The sequence below is a fragment of the Meriones unguiculatus genome, chromosome 9 (assembly GCF_030254825.1).
Source record: "Meriones unguiculatus strain TT.TT164.6M chromosome 9, Bangor_MerUng_6.1, whole genome shotgun sequence".
NCBI classification, from domain to species: Eukaryota; Metazoa; Chordata; class Mammalia; order Rodentia; family Muridae; genus Meriones; species Meriones unguiculatus.
In genome coordinates, this window is record NC_083357.1 from 7,103,682 (window position 1) to 7,122,128 (window position 18,447).

General features: G+C 43.6%; 1 protein-coding gene and 1 pseudogene across 2 annotated transcripts in view; both read right to left on the reverse strand.

Annotated features, from left to right (window-relative positions):
- Cacna2d3 (calcium voltage-gated channel auxiliary subunit alpha2delta 3) overlaps positions 1–18,447 on the reverse strand; it is an 804,670-nt gene that overhangs the window by 337,332 nt on the left and 448,891 nt on the right. The window lies entirely within an intron of this gene.
- Positions 1,533–2,861, reverse strand: LOC110546914 (proliferation-associated protein 2G4-like; annotated as a pseudogene).

Below are 18,447 nucleotides of genomic sequence, written 5' to 3' on the forward strand. Positions count from 1 at the left end.
TTTTGCCTTGAAATGTCTTAGCTTTAGTAGAATGTGGAGGCACAGGCCAGAGAAAACTGAGACTGCTAAAATGGTAGAGTAAGTCCCTTTAGAAAGACCTGGTGGGGGTGGGGGCAAGCTAAGGAGCTTACACCGTTTTACTATCTGAAAGCTACACAGAAACTCAATAAAAACTCCATTCATCAACACAGTCTTAGAAACTTGCAAACATATAAACACACCCAGAAAAATTAGAAACATCTGTGTAGCCAACAGCACAAAGCCATAAAGAGGAAACAGTGAGCTGGTCAGTTGTGAGCGTGTCCTCTTCAGCAATTATGAAAGTTCACATCTTTGAAAATATCTATATATTTAATCCAGGGACAGAGCTGGTGATCTTTCCTCCAGCAAACAGATTTTAGCTTCTAAATAAATTCAGTTGTTTTAAAATTCCAGCTTCCAGCAGCCCCCTACAAGCTGTTCTTGCAAAAGTTCTCTGCATGAAGAGATTGGCTTTTGTTCATAAATGCAAACTGAAAAGCTAAGAGTACCTTTGTACGTTGTTTGGCTTTTATGAATGTAGACTTTTAAGTTAAACTAACAGTAACAAATATTTTCATTCAGTTCTATTATTTAGGTTCATTATCAGAAAGACTTATCGTAAGAGATTGAATCTGGATTTTAAAACCTTCAATTTTAAATTAATTTGCAAATATGGCATTGACACAAAGGTGGACCTTTGTTTGTTGTTTGCTGTAGGAAATATTTACAGCATGTCTGGCATTTTATTCAAAAACAAAAACCATTCTTTCCATTGAAGTGTATCATCACCACAATGGTGACCTGTTTTCACATCTTACTGATGCTGAGCCCCTTGTGAAAGCACATCTTCAAAGGATGGTCTGCATGGCCTCCACTTCCCAAGGTATCGGCTGAGCCAAGGCTGTGCTGAATAAGGTATTGAGCGATGAGTAAGAGTTAGAGGAATATGGAATCATCCTGGGCAACGGTGGCATTCTCCATCTCCGAAGCCTCTTCTTCACTGGCTAGATACCAAGCCTTTAGTTATTGCACATGCCACTGTCTACTGAGAATAGGCTTTCCCCACAATGTTGAATATCTGTGTGTGTGTGTGTATGTGTGTGTGTGTGTGTGTGTGTGTGTGTGTGTGTGTTTGGGTATATGTGGGTGTGGGTGTGCACATCTGTGTGTCTGTCTATAGAACCTAGAGGACGACCTTAGGAATTGTTCCTGAGATCTCTTCCATCTTAGATTTTGAGACCAGTGTACAATCTCACCCACTGGTCCCAAGACTGGCAGCTTGCTCATAAATAGCAAGATATGCTGAACAAAGAGCTGCTTGCTCTACAATAAACTTGATTGGTCATCTATTTTTATTATGCTTTTTTCCAGAAATCCTTTGCAATTAGGTCCTAGGATTTATCAGAATTTCAGGACTGAGAGCAAATATTCTTCTTTTTTTTTTTTCTTGACTTTATTATTTAATTTCTTATTCTACTGAAAGTAGTCTTCAGTGGCTGGGAAGCCTGACCTCCCAACACCAGTTGGAGGTAGGTTTTTTTGTTGAAGGAGTGGATGGGTGGGAGGGAAATGGGAGGAGGGCAGAAGACCCCACTCTACTGGCGGTCTTGGGTGGAAAAGACAAACTGTACTTGACAGATTCTGATGTGTGGTGGGGAGAGGGTGAGGCAGGAATGACAAGCTGTGGATAGGGACCCACCTCAGACCCCAGCTTCATCCTCTTCTAATGCTTCTCTACTGGTGGCATTCTCTGCAGGCTTGGGGACCTTCTTTTTCTTCTTTTTCTGACTTTTTCAACTTGCACAACTCTGGAGAAGAACCTTTAGCTCTGCATCCTGGACCTCCATCTTAGACTTGTGGAGGTCAGGCTTAAACAGACCCCTAGTTATCCTCATGGGGTCATTGGGCATGAGTAGAAAGTAAATTTAAACTGGGCAACACATTCATTGTCTTTCTCATGGAGAATATTAAAGGGTTGTAGTAACTCATGTTTGGCACACTCTACCACACCCATTCGAGCCTTCTTCTCATCTTCAAATGCTCATAGAGTAAACGGCATGGCATCAAAATGCCTCTCCACCTCCACTGGAAAAGGCATGCAATGTTTTCCTTTTCAGGCCATATTGTTTAGAGGGGTCTTGTTAGTTAGGGGTCTGGACTACATCTTTAGCCTTGCCTTCTCCTGAGAGAACAAGGACAGCCACAGCACAAACTTCATTCACCTCAAATTCTGCCTTTTCATGGTCTTTCCTCTGGTCTGTAGGACTCTTGATAATGATATTTCTTTCCATTGATTACAAGCTGCTTCAACTGGTGTGACAGCATGCCTTTTATTGGTGTGCAATTAAATAGTGAACAACTTTGTTCCACTTGTGTGTTCCAGTTTCCAGGTTTGACCAGTCATAAGGCCGCTTTGGCACAAAGGTGAGCTGCCTTAATTGACATCTGCTTTTTGCCCTGTTATGGGGTCCCTGAGCTATACCAGTTATAAAAGTATGAGCCACATTAGCAATGAATGGACCCCAAGGTCAATTTTTACCAAGTCACCTTCCTTGGATAAATATAGTCTTGGTCAGTCTTCAAAGGAGACAAGTGACATACAGTCATTTGCTAAAATGCAGGTAGGAAAAGCAATACCTTTCTTCATTTCCTTTTCTTCCTTAAAGATTTTCCCTGTCTCTTTTATAATCAAGGCATCGCCTTTCTCATACAAGCTCAGTACTGACACACCCGAGCTGGAAGCTGCCACCAAAGATCGAAGTTGTTGCCCCTGTCTTACACTTGGTCATGATCAGGTCCTCAGCGATTGATTGCTCCTCCTGCTCCTCTTCACCCGACATGTTCATGCTACTGTTACTATAGCTTCACTTTCCCTGAGTTGTGGCCTCTGTCTCCCTTCCCAGCCACAGCTGTAGCCTCAAACTCCCAGGCCAAGTCATTCTGTCTTCCTTGTCTACAAGAGCCACTCCTCCAGAAGCTCATTTTAAAATTTAGAATAGAACACTGCCTGCTGATCCTCTTTGGATCATGGCATCTGAAGTGCTTTTTCATTGAAGAAGCAGGTGGATCCTCTGCTCCCTGGGATCTCTGCCAGCCCACAGAAAGGTTAGTTCAGACAACCTAGACCACCAGATATAGAAGAAAGGAGATGCTGGCTCCTCTGTCCTCCAAACAGGGTAGCACATTCTGCTCCCACATATACCTGCACTCCACCTCGCAATGCCATTTGTAACTACAAGTTGTCAGGGTCTTTCAGGGAGCTCTCAAGGCCCAAGAACTGTCCGGAGTAGTGAGAAAGATGTCAGTTCATGTATAGATATCAGCTGGCAATGATGGCAGTGCATTCACATTCCAAGTCCCATTTACCATAACTGCAATCTTCCAACAGAGTTTGCTATTTTATTTCTAATGTCTATGTTTCCAAAAACCTGCTTGTGAATGGAGAAGGGTGCTAATATTTCTCAAGGGCGTCTATAAACCAAGCATCCTGCCTGTTGCACCTTGCATGTTGGTACCCAATGTCCACGATCATCTGCAACGTACTACCAAAGATGAGGGAATGTCATCTTTGCTCAGGAAGGTAAAAGACGGATAGCTGGTAGTTACACAACACTAAATCACAGCACTTCCAAGATCACATCCCAGAGAAGCATCCTCTGCAGATTATCACCTCTACTACAGAAGAGGTAAAATGACCCAGATTCTAGTCTGTGACTATGGGAAGATGAGGCTGAGGTGGGGCAGAGAACACCATCATTATGAAGGAAGCTGTTAAGGTTTGGGAAATATAAGAAAACAAATCTTCATTGCTACTCTGGCATGGGACTCAAGGCTTTATCTCATTACTCACCATGGATCTAGCCCAGAGAAAATATCCCCCAAGTATCCGTGAGCACTGAGATGACTTAGTCACAGCCAAGCTTAAACAAACAGAACACACTCAGAAGTGTGAAATGAACAGGAAGCACTTTAGGGCTCATATGGAAATAGTGTCCCCCAAAACCCAGGTCCCTTGGAATCCTCCATTTTAGCTTCTCCATCTACTTGAACACTTACACTGTGTGGTCTTGCCTCCTCTCTGCCTATGCTTGCCGCGAACTTCAGAAAGAGATTCTTCCGGGATGTATGCTCACATTCCGTTAGAGGCTAAAAGAGCCTTCAAGCATTGTTCTCCATTGCCAGGAAAACCAAATCCTCCTCAAGTCATTCCTTAACACATAGCCCCTTAATCTCACATGCAGTCCTTTGACCATCCCTTATCCCAGGCAAGTCCATCCCTCCCAGTTGCTTGAAAGTTGTTTGTCTGTACCTTATGCAGTTCCTGGTCCAGCCTCACAAAATCTACCTTGTCATCAATGTCTCAGTATGACATTTGCTTTTTATGCACTATCTGTCCCTTGAGACCTCTGCTTCTTCCACTTCTATCTGGTGATGGCTCTCTGTTTCCCATACTTTGCACATCATGGATCTTGGACATTCAATACAGCACCGAAATCTAAACATTATTTCTTCTTTTCAAAGTCAATGGTATGCAGCCTCTGCCTGGCTAACCAACCCGTGCTCCCTTTTATTGCTGGCATCTCCTCACCTTCTGTTCATCTGTGTATGGCTCGGCACTGGGCTCACTGGCTTGCCCTATTATCTTCCTATTGTTTTTGGTGACAGTGATACCCTGGCCTCTGAGGCTCTTACATCATCCCTCGCAGTGGTAGCCCTACCTACCTGACCTCGCTCTTCCCATGGCTTTAACTGGGACTATGACACTGTTGCTACTTGGTTTCTTACAGAATCTTGATTTTACTGAACTTGGCTATCAGATTTCCAACTTGCTTTTCTCCACTAAGTCCTTAAAATAGTTGTTGTCAACTTGAGTAGCTCTGGAATTAACATACATCTGGTGGGCCAGTGAAGGTGTTTCCTGAAAGGACTAACTGAGGGTAGAAGGCCCTTCTCCAAAGTGGGTGGCCCCTTCCGTGGCAGCCCGGATAGAGGTCTGGGAGGGGCGCTTATGCTTGTCTACTCACCTTACTCCTTGCTGGTGAGCACCCACCCTCTTTCTAACACTGCTGCTATCACCCTTTATGGACTTAGAACCTTTGACCTTCTAACATGGACTGAAGACCAGCAGAAACCCTCCAGGGCTTTGGCACAAGCTTTAGAATGCTGAGGCCTCCAGCTTCTCAGCCTATGTTTCTGGCAGATGGCAACCATTGAACTACTCAGCCTGTATCATGTTAGCCAATCTGATTATCTCTTTGCAATTTATACTCATTATGCCAATTCTATTTCTCTAGAAAGCCCTGATAAACCCAGCCTCCCTCATCCTCCAGAACTTTCCTTACTGACTGCAGATCCTGACACAATTTCCTTTTGAATCCACATTCAATTCCATTTATTGATTATCCTTCCATCTAATTGTAGACACAATTCTAAGTAAGCCCAACTTTCCATTTTCAACAGGCTAAGTATGGCTGGAGGGAAATCCATTTGTATAGCCAGTTCCCCTTTAAATGTGGAATTAAACTTCTCAAGTGTCCCCTCCTACTTCTGGATGACTCTTCTCTGGTCAATCTTCTGCCTGACTCTCCTGGAAAAACAACTCTACTCTTCAGACTCTCATTTTACCTTCTCACTGTTAACCTTGAAGACTCCCTTCTTGATTTTAATACAGTTATTTAAAAGGAGGAATTCATGGGGCCAGGTATGAGGCAAAGAGACCTCTTTAGAGGAAGAACACTCCCTTATCATTCAGCCACACGGAAGATACTTAGGACATGTTCTGAGTTCGGAGTTGGTCGGAAGAGAGCGATTACTTTTAATTTTTTTTAACATACTACATAATTGCTACAGGTGGGGGTGGCTAGTTTTAACAGTATTCAGGGATGACAGTTGACAAATGTCACACATGTGAAGTTATTTATTAAGCACAATGAAAAAAAACAACAAAAATTTTAGATTTCTACAGCCTTCCCTCCTGTTCCCTGGTTCTTCCTTACCAGAAGACATGTTTGCACTTTCAATTTCTTTCCTTTGCCTCTCAGGTAGCCAAGGGGTAACTGGAGTCCAAGGTAGGTGGAAAAGACAGAGCTCCTTCTCCATATAGGTCCAGGGAGACAGTCAAACAGGAGGAGGAATCTCTCTAACCACAACAGTGACCCAAATCATGATTTACCACAGAAGCTGGCATTCTGAAAGTTTATCATCAATGGTAAGATTGGCATTTTAGCAAACATTGTCATAGTTTTAAAAGTTGCTCCAAAGAAGAGTCATTATTTAAATATGATCTAAAAGATGTTTCATCTTACATAGAATGTGAAAAGTTCATGGTGGGGAATGACACTCATTAAGTCACTGGAATTTTCCTGGTGTTTACATCTTGAGGACTCCAAGAGAAACAAACTTAAAAGTACTGTGAGATGGATCTAATTTCTCAAAGCCCATTCTGTGCTTTGACTAACTTCCCAAGTTTCTCTCTAAGAAACAAATGATCAGGCTAAATTTGAGAAGAGTGAATGGAAGAAGGAAGACCTACCCTACCTATCAGACCAGTTAAAAAGGAGAAAGTGAGAGCTGAGCACTAGCATTCAACTCCATGTGCTTGGCTATGGATGCACTATGACCAGCTGCTTACGCTCCTACCACCATCACTCCTCAGTCACGATGAACTGTACTCTGGAACTGTTAGCCACAATAAACACTTCCTTCCTGAGTTTGCCTTCTCTCAGGTACTTTGTCATAGTAATTCAAATAACTAATCTATATCCTACTTCAATGAAGCTGGGAGGCAAAAATTACATCTGAGTATCATCCTAAACTAGCTTGTAAGCCTTTGGCTCGTGCATTTCCAAAATATGTAGATGCTGTCATTGTCATCATTAATTCATCATAATCCTCACCACAGCTCCACAGCTGTCATCTACCCGTTATTTACTTTGTGCCAGCTGCTGTGCCCCAGTCTCTGTGCATTCTGCTCTCATTCCTGCAATTGAGAGAGAGAGCTCATATAGCCAACTCTATGCTACACACAGTAAAGCCTAGTTCACCATGCCCATGGGAAATCCCTTAGTTCATAGGCTGATACTGCCAAGCAAGTTGCCCCAAAGACACAACTTCAGTTCTGATCAGACCATAAATTTTACCCTGACTTAAACAACCACCATGTTTATGTTTGGATAACACAGACTGGTCCCAATCAGCCTATTAGCCTATTTGGTCTTTAGTTTTTATTCTCAAAAACAACAACAACAACTACAAAAAACCCTTAAGATGAAGCCAATAGTGTACTTTAGGGAAGAGCGATGTGGATCTAAGAAGGAAGTCTGAGGTCTAGCTAGGACCTTTGAAAGAAAAGGCCTGCCTGGGGTTAGAACTTGTGTGGTAGGGTGAGAACACACATGAGGCCATAAGACATGGGTTGTTTTCTCAGCTGGCCCTTGCCCCAGGACACACAGCATGTCTGCTTCTCTTTAGACTCCCCTCCCAGGAACTGCAGAGCAGCCAGCCTGATTAAGACACTCCAACCAATAAAAGCAGCATTGACTGGCTCCCAAGGCTTCTCCACAGTGCTAATTACCTGCACTGGCTCTGCCAGCTTCAGTGGAAACCTTAGAAAAGCAGCCATGTGCTCAACATCCTGTACCAAATGAGGTCTCTTGATACTCAAACACTCTGCCCCACAGTGAATGGACCCCACAGGGGATCCCCATCATCCAGGACAATGAGAGAACTTTCAGTTTACTTGGGAAACCTCTCTGGACACCAGACTCATTTTTCCCTTGGCAAAAAACAATCATCTTGGTGAACACATTCTTGTCCCTTGGTGACCCCCATTAAGGCTCACTGACTTTCCCATTACAGCAGGGGCAGATGGGCAAATCCAATGGTGCCCCATTACTAACTCCTTCTGGATTTTACTGTTGCCCTGAGTCTTAGGGTACTGAGTCTTGGCAATTCCCAATCTGCAAGCAGCACTGGCTTTTGGTCTCCATTTCCATGGCTGCTTCCATCATAAGGTGACTTCATCCCCTCCCTCTGCCGACTCTGGCTCCTACTGCTGGGAGCAAGCTAAGGGTCTCCTATGTGTGTATACTTGAACAGCAGTATTCCTATAGAGACCCTGAACCTCTGCAGGCCATCTGCTGGGGGAAACTGGAAGGAAAGACAATTCTATAAATAGGAAGGGAGCTGAGGGCAGAGGCAGGCACTTGGTCTCCTTGTCACATTTGATGAATCACACCATCCCTCACTTGCTCTCTCCTCTGCTTTCACTACAGCAATGTAATTATTGAGGAAGCACCTTCCAAGTCCTTACAGAATAAAAAGGGGCTTGGGCGGATGCTCTCCACTTTCCAAGAGCTCCCCAAAGTCTCTCTGTGCCTATGAAGCAGCATCCCAGAAGCCTCCAGAGCTCCCCCACAGAACTCACAAGGACAAAAGCCCAGACCAGTAAGTGAGGAAAAGGAGGAAAGCCAAAGACAGCATCTTAGACTTGAATGGATATAAAATTTCTTCAATGAAGTGAGCTCTCTGCTACTCCATTAAAAAAAATGTACATATATATATGTATATATATATATATGAGTATATATGTTTGCTTCCAAAATGGAGAATGAGTCCTTTTGTGCTGTTTATTTTATAGAATTTGTGTCCCTCTTTGATCTTTATTTTTTAATGACCACTAAGCCTCCACTGGGGAAAGGTTTATTTCCTAGCCAAAATAATCTATTTCTGGTCAATATCACCTTGTGAATAATTTCCATATTTACTGGCTTTTGTCACAGTTCCCTTTCCACAGGTGAAGAGCAGGAGAGAGGATCTTTGGGGCTGTATATATAGGCTCCCCTTATTCCACTGGGCCACTAAACTCAGCCTCCAGCAAGCCTCACAAGGCAAGGAACAGAATGCAAATTGAAGAGGTCCACACACCTTTCAAGGCATGTCTTTTTGCAGGGCCTGCAAGACAGCAAACTGGTCTGCAAATTAAATGTGAGAAATCAGGGAAGACTGTGAACCATCACGGGAAGGGAGAACAGGACCCTGACAGTCCAGCTAATGCCTGTAATCACAGCCATAAAGGCCTGCAAATGGCTTCATTCCACACTGTCACTCACAACCCTGGCTGTGCCCTCACTCCTGCCACTTACAGTGACCTTTATGATGCTTGAGAAAACAGCTCCCTGCTGTGAGTTCTCTTACAGAACATCCAGATGGGGCAGTTTTGCTCCATTATTTGTGCCTGTGTAGGAATATGCCACCAGAAAAATTCATGATGCTCCATCTCATCTCAGCAAAGCTTCTCTGATATATTAAGGCATAAACTGCTGTACAAGTGTAGTAAGTCATGAATGTTCTGGAAGGCCTATGAACTTCAGGAGGAAGTGCCTTGCCATCATACTTCTGATCACTTATCTTATTAACAGCTTATGCCAACACAGCCTGGAAAATCCTGCCAACTTCATAGTCCATGACACTCACCTTTGGGGTGGGCATAGGAGAACCACAGGAAAAGGTGTTCAACTCACACAAGAGACAGAAAAATTACGGGCATAGTGCTTACTACCATGAAGGCTTGTACTGTCCATAGTATAAGCTATGACCATGCTTTCTGGGATAAAGGTGGAGGTGGGGGCAAGGCTTCCTCAGCTGTGAAATAGACAAGTCTAACTGGACATTTTGTTGTACCAGTGTGCCTTGATTCCGGATGAACATGGGAAAGACTGTGTTTAGGGTTAATTCAGAAGCCCAGGCACTGGTTTAAATTCCTCTATTGTTTAAAGGACATTCTCTCCAATCTAGTGGCTTCAGTACAATTACCATATTTGTGCTCTCTAAGCATTGCCCTTTTGATTCTAAATATAGATCAAAAAATTAAGAGCAGACGTGGCACACACACACACATATATATCCAAGGTTTACAACCATTTCTTTTCCTTTCATTTTAGTGTGTGTGTCACTTTAATTTGGTTTTGGTTTCATTTATCAAACATCATGAAAAGAATGAGAAGAAGGAGTGAGTGGCTAGAATTCACAGCATCCTGATGTCATATTAGGCATTAGCCATTTACCACTTTCCTCACTAATGACAGCACCTTTTGTCACTCTAGCGTTCATTTCCACAAAGCCTCCCAAGCACAATACCATGTGTTGGAGATCTAGCAGGAGCAGGCACAGCCCAGCTAAGGACTGGCAAGGTGATCTGTAGGGTCTGCTGCAAAGCAGAATTGTGAAAGGAATGACTTCAAGATGAAAGGGACAGGACATTCAGCCAGTCATGGGGCTTTTTTGAGCACCAAGGCCTGCATGTCCATACAGTGAGTAGCTCTCTTCAGAAGCCAGTCCTCACCCTACCCTTGAGGGAGCTTGGGGCTTAACCAAGGACAAACATTCAGACATCGCATTCACAGACAATGTTCAGAGAAAAGGAACACTGAATCATGACAAAGGTGTGTGAGTGAGGCTGGACACTGAGTGCAGGGAAGACATGTCTGTCTTGGGGCTTGGGAACAGCTTGGGGCTTTTCTTATGCTTGGAAAAACAGGAGGCTTGCAAGGGATAGAGAGGCTTAAGCAAATGCTTCAAGGAGAGAACCTGCAACGGGGAGCAGAAAAGAACCAGGTCTAACAAAATGGCTGAAATGCCTTCCCTTCTGCCAGGGGCTTGGCAAAAGGAATGCTATCTTCCAGAAAGTGTCACAGTGACTGAGTTGCTGCTGCTATAACTCCAGGGCCTACCCCCTTCAGGAGTGTACTCCTGTCAAATGAGACTTCTCTTGCCTTCGAAGAGCAAGAGAAAATAGAACTGGAATGCCAAGGCCAGTAGGCCAAATACTACCAGGATGGGGTGAATGAGGAACCTAAAAATTGCCTACTGCGGAGCTAGGTGTGGATTCTGTAGAGGGCAACACCTAACCCCGAGAGGGTGGTGGTTGCAGCATCCAGTTCATGGTAAGGATTTCAGCGATCGATCAGGAAGTAAAGCTGAAAAACAACAACAAAACAGATCTGAGTTGACCTGAGAGGCTGGACGCTAGATACTACTCCTCAGTGCCCTGCAGGCTCTCTGGGACTCTGCTGAAGCAAGGTCTTCAGTGAGCTCAGGCTTGAGTAGTTTTCCATCTGTTGTGTTGCCAAGAGAAACCTACATAAACCTCCAGGTTCACTTGGGCCTATGCATCTTTAATGGGCCACTGGAGCAGGGTGAAAAGGCTGCTCTTGGCTACTTTGCCCTTCAGGCCAAGTTCTATTTGATGCTCCTGCAGATATGCAAATTGCACAGCGTAGCCGAGGCTACCCTTGCGCTCTTTTGGTAGCTGCAGCAATTTAGGCATCTGATTTTTTTTTTTCCACCGATCTTATTATCAGTGTGTAGTGGTAGCAACCTTCTGCTCCTGAGCCCATAAACCTGGCCTCTGGTCCCTGTACACCTGGCTCTTACTACTGCTTCTTTGTCTACAGTCCTCTTTTCACCCCCAGATAGCTGCCTGAGTCTTCTTCTAAGGGCCTCATTCCTACTGCTGAGTGGCTGAAAGTATAAGCGCATCCACCACTATGGCCCTCCTTGCAGACTGGTGAAGAGATTTACATTTGCAAATACCCACTCCAGCCCTCCTTGCAGGCTGGTGGAGAGATTTACATTTGCAAACACCCAGAAGAATGAATTTGTTTTTAATTTAAAAGACTGAGAACCACCCCTTGCTGCAAAGCAAATGTCAAGAGTGAGATCTGGGTGCATTCCACACCTGAGCAATAAGCCTGTGTCAACACTGCCTGGGGTACTGCCACTGTAATTAAAGACCGAGAGGCCAAGGATGCCTCCTGGCTCACAGTAACCACGGTATTCTTCAGTCCTGGAGCATCAGAGCCAGCATGCTGGCAGCATACCTGGAGGCAGAGTGAAGTCCAGGGATTTCCCCCTCGGTCACCTGCTCATGGGCCAGTATGGAGACCAGGGTGGGAATGGGAGGCACAGCCTATTGCATTATCTACATCCTTTTATTGGATCTACTTTGTTACTAACATTTCAGCCATTCTCGCCTGTGTTCATGAACTTGATTTTTTTTTCCTTCCTTGTTTCATGAGGTATGTGGATATTTGATCTTAAAATCAAAGTGTCCCTTGAACACAACCGAATTAAACAATCCTCTGGGTTTATTTGGTTCTTCAAATACATATTGTATTTAACAAACCAGACTGTTTCAGCAATACTTAAGTCAACTAAAGCGATCTGTAAGACAGTCACTGTATCTGTTTTCAGGGGCAATAACCTGCTGAGATGTAAGTAGACGAAGGAGTCGAACTCAGATGAGATAGGCTCATCTAACATCAAGAATAGAAAGACCGCTGCAGGTGCCAGTAGCCCTGACCTCTTTACTGACTCCTTCCACCTTCAACTATGGATGGCCATGATTGATGTTTCCAACTAGCTCAAATCAAAACTGACTGGCAGATGTCATAATTTAGTCTTAAAAACCAATCCCTATCATTCACTCTTTTACAGTAATATCAAGTACTGAAGTTCATGTTTGAAAATGTGGATCAAAGGAGAGCCTTTTACATGAATAACTTACAAATGAATGCTATCAGGGCTTCTGAGGCTGTGTCCATGCAGCAAATATGCTACACCAATCAGAAAGCAGAGGAAGGTCTCAACAGAGAGATGCAGACCTGTGGATTTAAGCTAGAGTGGGCTGCCTCTGCTAAAAGGATGAGTGAACCAGCCTTTTGGGTAACAGAGTTCATAAGCAGCATGTGATGTGTGCATATGTGTTCACATGTTCATGTGTGGCATGGGCATGCAGGTGAATATATAGATATAGATATAGATATAGATATAGATATAGATATAGATATAGATATAGATATAGATATATAGATATATGCATGCTCATGCATGGAGGCCAGAAGTAGACAACAGGTATTGTTTTTTGAGGCAGGGTCTCTCTTGGAACCTGGAGCTCAATGATTCGATGGACTGGCTGGCCAGTGGTTTCCAGAGATCCACCTATCTCCACTTCCAACCACACTTCAAGCTAAGATTACATGCGCAGCTCTTTACATGGTTGTGGGGCCCAATGCAGGCTCTCATTCTTCAGCATACCAAGCAAGCAACCTCCTCAGCTTTAGGAACAGCTTTTCTGATGAGAGAGAAATCTACCTTTAGAAACAGAGATCTGCCCATGGTTGTGTCCTTGGATTTCAACCTCAAACTGCATGAGCAGATTCTGCTGAACCAGGACTAAGGCAGACAGAGTTGCCTGAGGACAACACAATTTGGGGTTCTGTTCACATTGCCAGGTCATCCCTGAATCACAGGGTATAAAATAAGATTGACCTCTTATTCTAGGAAAATTCAGTTTCATGTCTTTCAAGGCCTTCCTGTTGGGATCAGCAAGCAGGCATTTCTACAGGCAGCCCCTGGGGCCTGGCAGACCGGGTATCAGGCATTTGGAAAGACACCCAGACCACCTGCTGACCACCTGGAACCACCCACGATGCTCTGGATCACCCTATAAGAGAACTGGGGCCCCTCCCTTTTCTCCCCTTCTCTCTCTCTCTCCTTCCTTTTCTCTTCCTCTCTCTCTGTCTGTCTCTCTCTCCCTCTCTCTCTCTCTCTCTCTCTCTCTCTCTCTCTCTCTCTCCCTCTCTGTAACCCCCTTTACCTAATAAATCTCCCGTGTGGAACCGATCTCGTGGTGTGATCTGTGGATCCGAGTGTAACCTCATATTTCGTACAATTCCTAACACTTCCAGTGTTTGTTTCATGGCACACGCTTTGACAGAAGGGACTTTAGAGCCAACCTGGAAATACAGCAGTCCTCATCTGAAGGGAAGGACATGAGAAGACACTGGTGCTTTGTTTCCTACCGTGTCAACATGTAAGGGAGCAATCCCACACAGAGCTTCTGCATGGAGACATGTAGAAACCAAGGCAGCAACACCCCTTGAATATTTCCCCAAATGGTATCTTCTTGGCCCAGTTTCCACTCACTAATGCATTATGGAAAAATCTACTTCAAAGGAACATTTAAGTACAATTTTGCTCTAACTTTGTCTGGTTACCAAGGACTTATGTATAAAGAATGCATTTTATTTTCTACTTTCTTACTTGTGTTTTTATGAAGGTTATCTCTGGTTTGCTTAAAGTCAAAATTTTCTGTATCATTCATGTTATCCACTGAAGCTGTCTATTGAAAATTTAAAAGAATCTTAAGTTCCCCTTCAAAAAAATAAAGAAAAATATTCTACCTTTTTAGTCCATTTTATTTAGTAGTGAAAAACAGAGTAATATGTCTAAAGGTAGATTTTTCTCAAATTATATCTCTTCTATCTGCATCCTGCTCTCTCTAAATATTCACCTATCAATTCATATACCCATGGTCCTTTCCCTCCAACTGTCCACTGACTTTTTGGATCTCATCTACTTGCTCATCTATCCAACTCAACTGAGTATTACTGCTGCAGCTTAAAAATTCAAGATCAATAGACTCACTCCCTTTGGCTTCTGTCATCTGTTCCCAGCTCTGGCAGTCCTTCTGGTATTACAGATCTTACTAATTCTTTTGAGGAAAACCATTACATTTTGGGATTAGTAGAGATACTTTATACTTGGCCATTTTTCCAATAGCTGAAGCTAAGGGAAATGGATTTTTTTTATTTAAAAATAAGTATCTCATAAAAATAACTTGATGTTTCATTCCCAAGGTCTGTGACTGTAAATAAAACTTTTCTTGTTGAACAGGAGGGCAAGCCCCAAAGGACTGACTCGGGGCTCAGTGCTAAAGGACAGATGGAGTGCCAGAGAGATGAATGCATTTCATTACCTTGAACTTATTCCATAGGCATAATTAGAACTCCTCTGAGAAGTCACCTAATTATGTAATATCCAGCAAAGTATGTGAGCATTTCATTTTGACATTAAGCGGAGTTTATCAAACTCCCTTTTAATTTAGGATTCCCTACTTGAAAAGGAACAAATGAGACAGGTCGTTTCCATGGCAATGCTTTCTTATTAGTACCCCTGGCTTGTGTAAAGGTGGGGGATCATCTTCCCCTTGAGGCATCTCTAGAGAAGAGGCAGCTTACAGCAGCCTGGTATATTGTTAGATGTCCCTGTTGTCCTAGAGAACACTATTTCCTAGGTACATTATTGTCTGAGGTACAGAAACATTGGTAATGTAGGGACCGGGAGATATCCCTTAACTAGGCAGCTGTTTTCCCCTTTACATTGACTGGATGGAGCAGGACCAGCTGGACTCAGCAACAGCGGTTACTGCAGACGCTCCAGGGGTCCTAACCCGTGCTACCACCTCCACCTCCAACTACCACTTGTCCCAGGAGGCTTTTGTCTTCTAGTTACTGGTTTAGACATTTCCTACACTTCACTGGCCTCCTGGGAAAAGCATTGCTCTCTACCTTTTCTGTCATGAACAAGCCTCTCCTCCCATTCTAGGCCCAGGAAATGATCTTGACACTTTTCAAGAAATTTCTGTCAAGATAGATCATTAATGGAGGAGCAATGGCATCTTTCAAACACGGGAGAATACAAGGCACAAACAGCAGCTGTGCAAGAAACTTACAAGACAAAGTGTAATTCTTCTGGTGAAAAATGCAGATGATGTGGGCCAACCCCTGAAAATATTCCATAGGTGTAATTAGACTTTCTTGAGATACCAACAATTATGTAACATCCATAAAAAAATGTAGGTATTTAAGTGAGATCTATCAAACTCCTTTTAATTTAAGATTCCATACTTGAAGGGGAACAAACAGCACAGGCCATCAGAATTTTTGAGATTTCAAATGACAGTGTTGGAACTTGTAGATCTGGCTGTCTGAATTCGGAAAGTTCTACCTTGACTGAAGCCCCTGGGATATGATAAATTCCTGAGGGAAAGATGGCAAATTTGTGGCACCAAGGCCATCCCTGGACTTCTTGAATGAGTAGATCCTGCTTCCTAGCCTCTCTTCAAGGACCTTTCCCAGGGAGTGCTCCAGAATGTCACTTCTTATACCTTCATTTGGCCCCTGGGATGAGATCTTTTTGCTATGTAGGACTCCATGCTGGATACTAAGTCAGTGTTCACAAAAGAGTGAAAATAACTTTCTCCTCCTTGATTCTTTAGAGTGATTGTTGTGATAACTGGGCTATCTCAAGCCAACTCCAATGAAGGAAAGAATATATCTCCACAAACACAAAGGCCAATGCAAGCCGGGGACAAGAAAGACAAGCTTTTTTGTGATATGTCCACCACAAGAAACAAAACAGATACAAGGAGAAGAGGATGGTGGTGATGTGGCCATCTTCCTAACTGTAGATGAATGCCCCCTCACTCACACATCGAACTCCATCCTTGGGGTGTTGGTTCCAGGGCTGGTGTGCACATGGCAAGGAAAGGGCTCAGCCTCAGCACCTAAGGCATTGCACAGATGTGTCAGCTGGTATGAGTTATCCAACAGTGACCACATTTTGGGAAGAAATCATCCATTGATTTATCACAGGGGGCATAAATCATAAATGCATTTAGTTGTCTTCATCGCCTTTCTTGTCATCCTGCTCCTCTGAAGTGAAATTAAGAGGCAGATGTCTTATCTGGGATCAATTCCAGAGCCCATTTGTGTTTAAAAAAGAAAACTAGGGAAGGGTTCATACAAACCTCCCTTCACATGTTGATCAAAGTCTTGGTGCCTTGACGACCAATTCCCATAACAGCTAACTTTGAGTGGTCCAGGGATGGAAGAAGTAGACACCTCAGTTCATACAGTCCCTTTACATTCCAAATGAGACTGAAGACACTAACAAGTTACACACTGTCTCTAAGACAAACTAAACCCCCCCACATACACATACAACACCCTGTGGCTTACAGCTTCTGAGGCCCAAAAAGATTTCTGTACATGGGGGCAGGGAGGTCCCAAATGCCACATAAGAACAAAAACTGCTTGGCATTAATTTTTAAAAATTAGATTAAATCACTGCAAGGATAGAGAAAGATCTTTTCAAAAAGTTTTTAAGAGCTCCTACTAAACAATTCTACATTTTTACCCTGAAATTCCATGGAGGTCTTCTGGTGATCTCCCTGTCATTCATCTCATTCTCTTTCAAGACCCTTGTCCATTTTCCTGCCTGGTTCCAAGTTCTGAAAGATCCTTCCTATGCTGTTGTTAGTCCTCGCTACAAAGAGGGACATGAGCAAGGCTGTTGGGAAGACTGAAGGTCAGAGATACTGAGCAGCTGGTTTGAGATCACACAGTTGAGGGCGAAGCTGAACATCAAACTCTGCTTTTCTGCTTTTCAAATATAAGGCTCTCTAGCTCTTAGTTACTCTACTAGGCTTCCTATTTACAGCAATACTAAGAAATCATTGCCCTTTCCTGAGTCTTCTAAGTTCAATCACACATTCCTCTAAGGACAACAACTATTTATGGTCCATAAGGAAGACAGCACTTATGACGAATGTATATGGTAAAGAGAAAAGGAGTGGTCAGGAGGTGCCTGGCTGATGGTGCAGATGGATATGTATTTCAATATGCATATTAAACACACAGTTCAGAACTTTGTCCTATAAAATGCTGGCAAAAGCTCAACAGCCATTCCCCTGGGACTGTCTTGACATGAGTACCTGCAGTGTCAGCTCTTGATCTCTATCAGTCAATCTGAGGCAGCAGCAGAGAGTTATCAACTGTTCTGTCTACAAGAGGCAGACTCACAGATCTGTATCCCAGAGGGTCCGGTAGCCAGCTCTCAAAAATGTTTCAGACATTTCTTCCCCTTTGTTTTCAAGAAAGCCTGAACTTTCTTTTAAGAAGAGTTCATAAAGGGTTGTTTCCTACATTGAGAGGAAAAGAAAGAACTGGTGCTTTGGAAGGGCTACAATAATTATTCTGTGCAGAGGAAACACATTTCACTAAGTACTGCTTGGCTCATGCACACATCCTCCCCTTTGGAGTCCTGATCTGCAATAGTCCTCCTTTGAAATTCTAAAACCATCACTTTTTATCCTGTCCCACTGAGGTACAAATTAAGTCACATGAAAGCAAAACTGAAGTGATCCAAATCTTAAAAGCCTCAGAGTTTCCATGGGATGTGAGGGTCAAATTCATACAGGCAGGAGTTGAAAGTCCCCCAGATCTAGGCTTCTGAAGCCACAGGCTCCAGATGCCTGTCCCCGCTCAGTCCACCTTCTCCAAAGCAGAGGGCACTTGGGAAATCTACTCCTGAGCTCTGCCTGAATCCCAGGATGCTTCCTGACCCTTTAGGCAATCCTCCTCCACATCTCACTTTCAGTTCGTATTCTAACACCCATTTCCATGTGGGCCTTTCTGCTTTCCAACAAGGCACATCAGGCCACAGAATTCATGCCTGCTAGTTAACATATAGCTCATGCAAGTCCCCCGAAGAGGCCCATTAGTCACCACCCTCAGCTGTTTT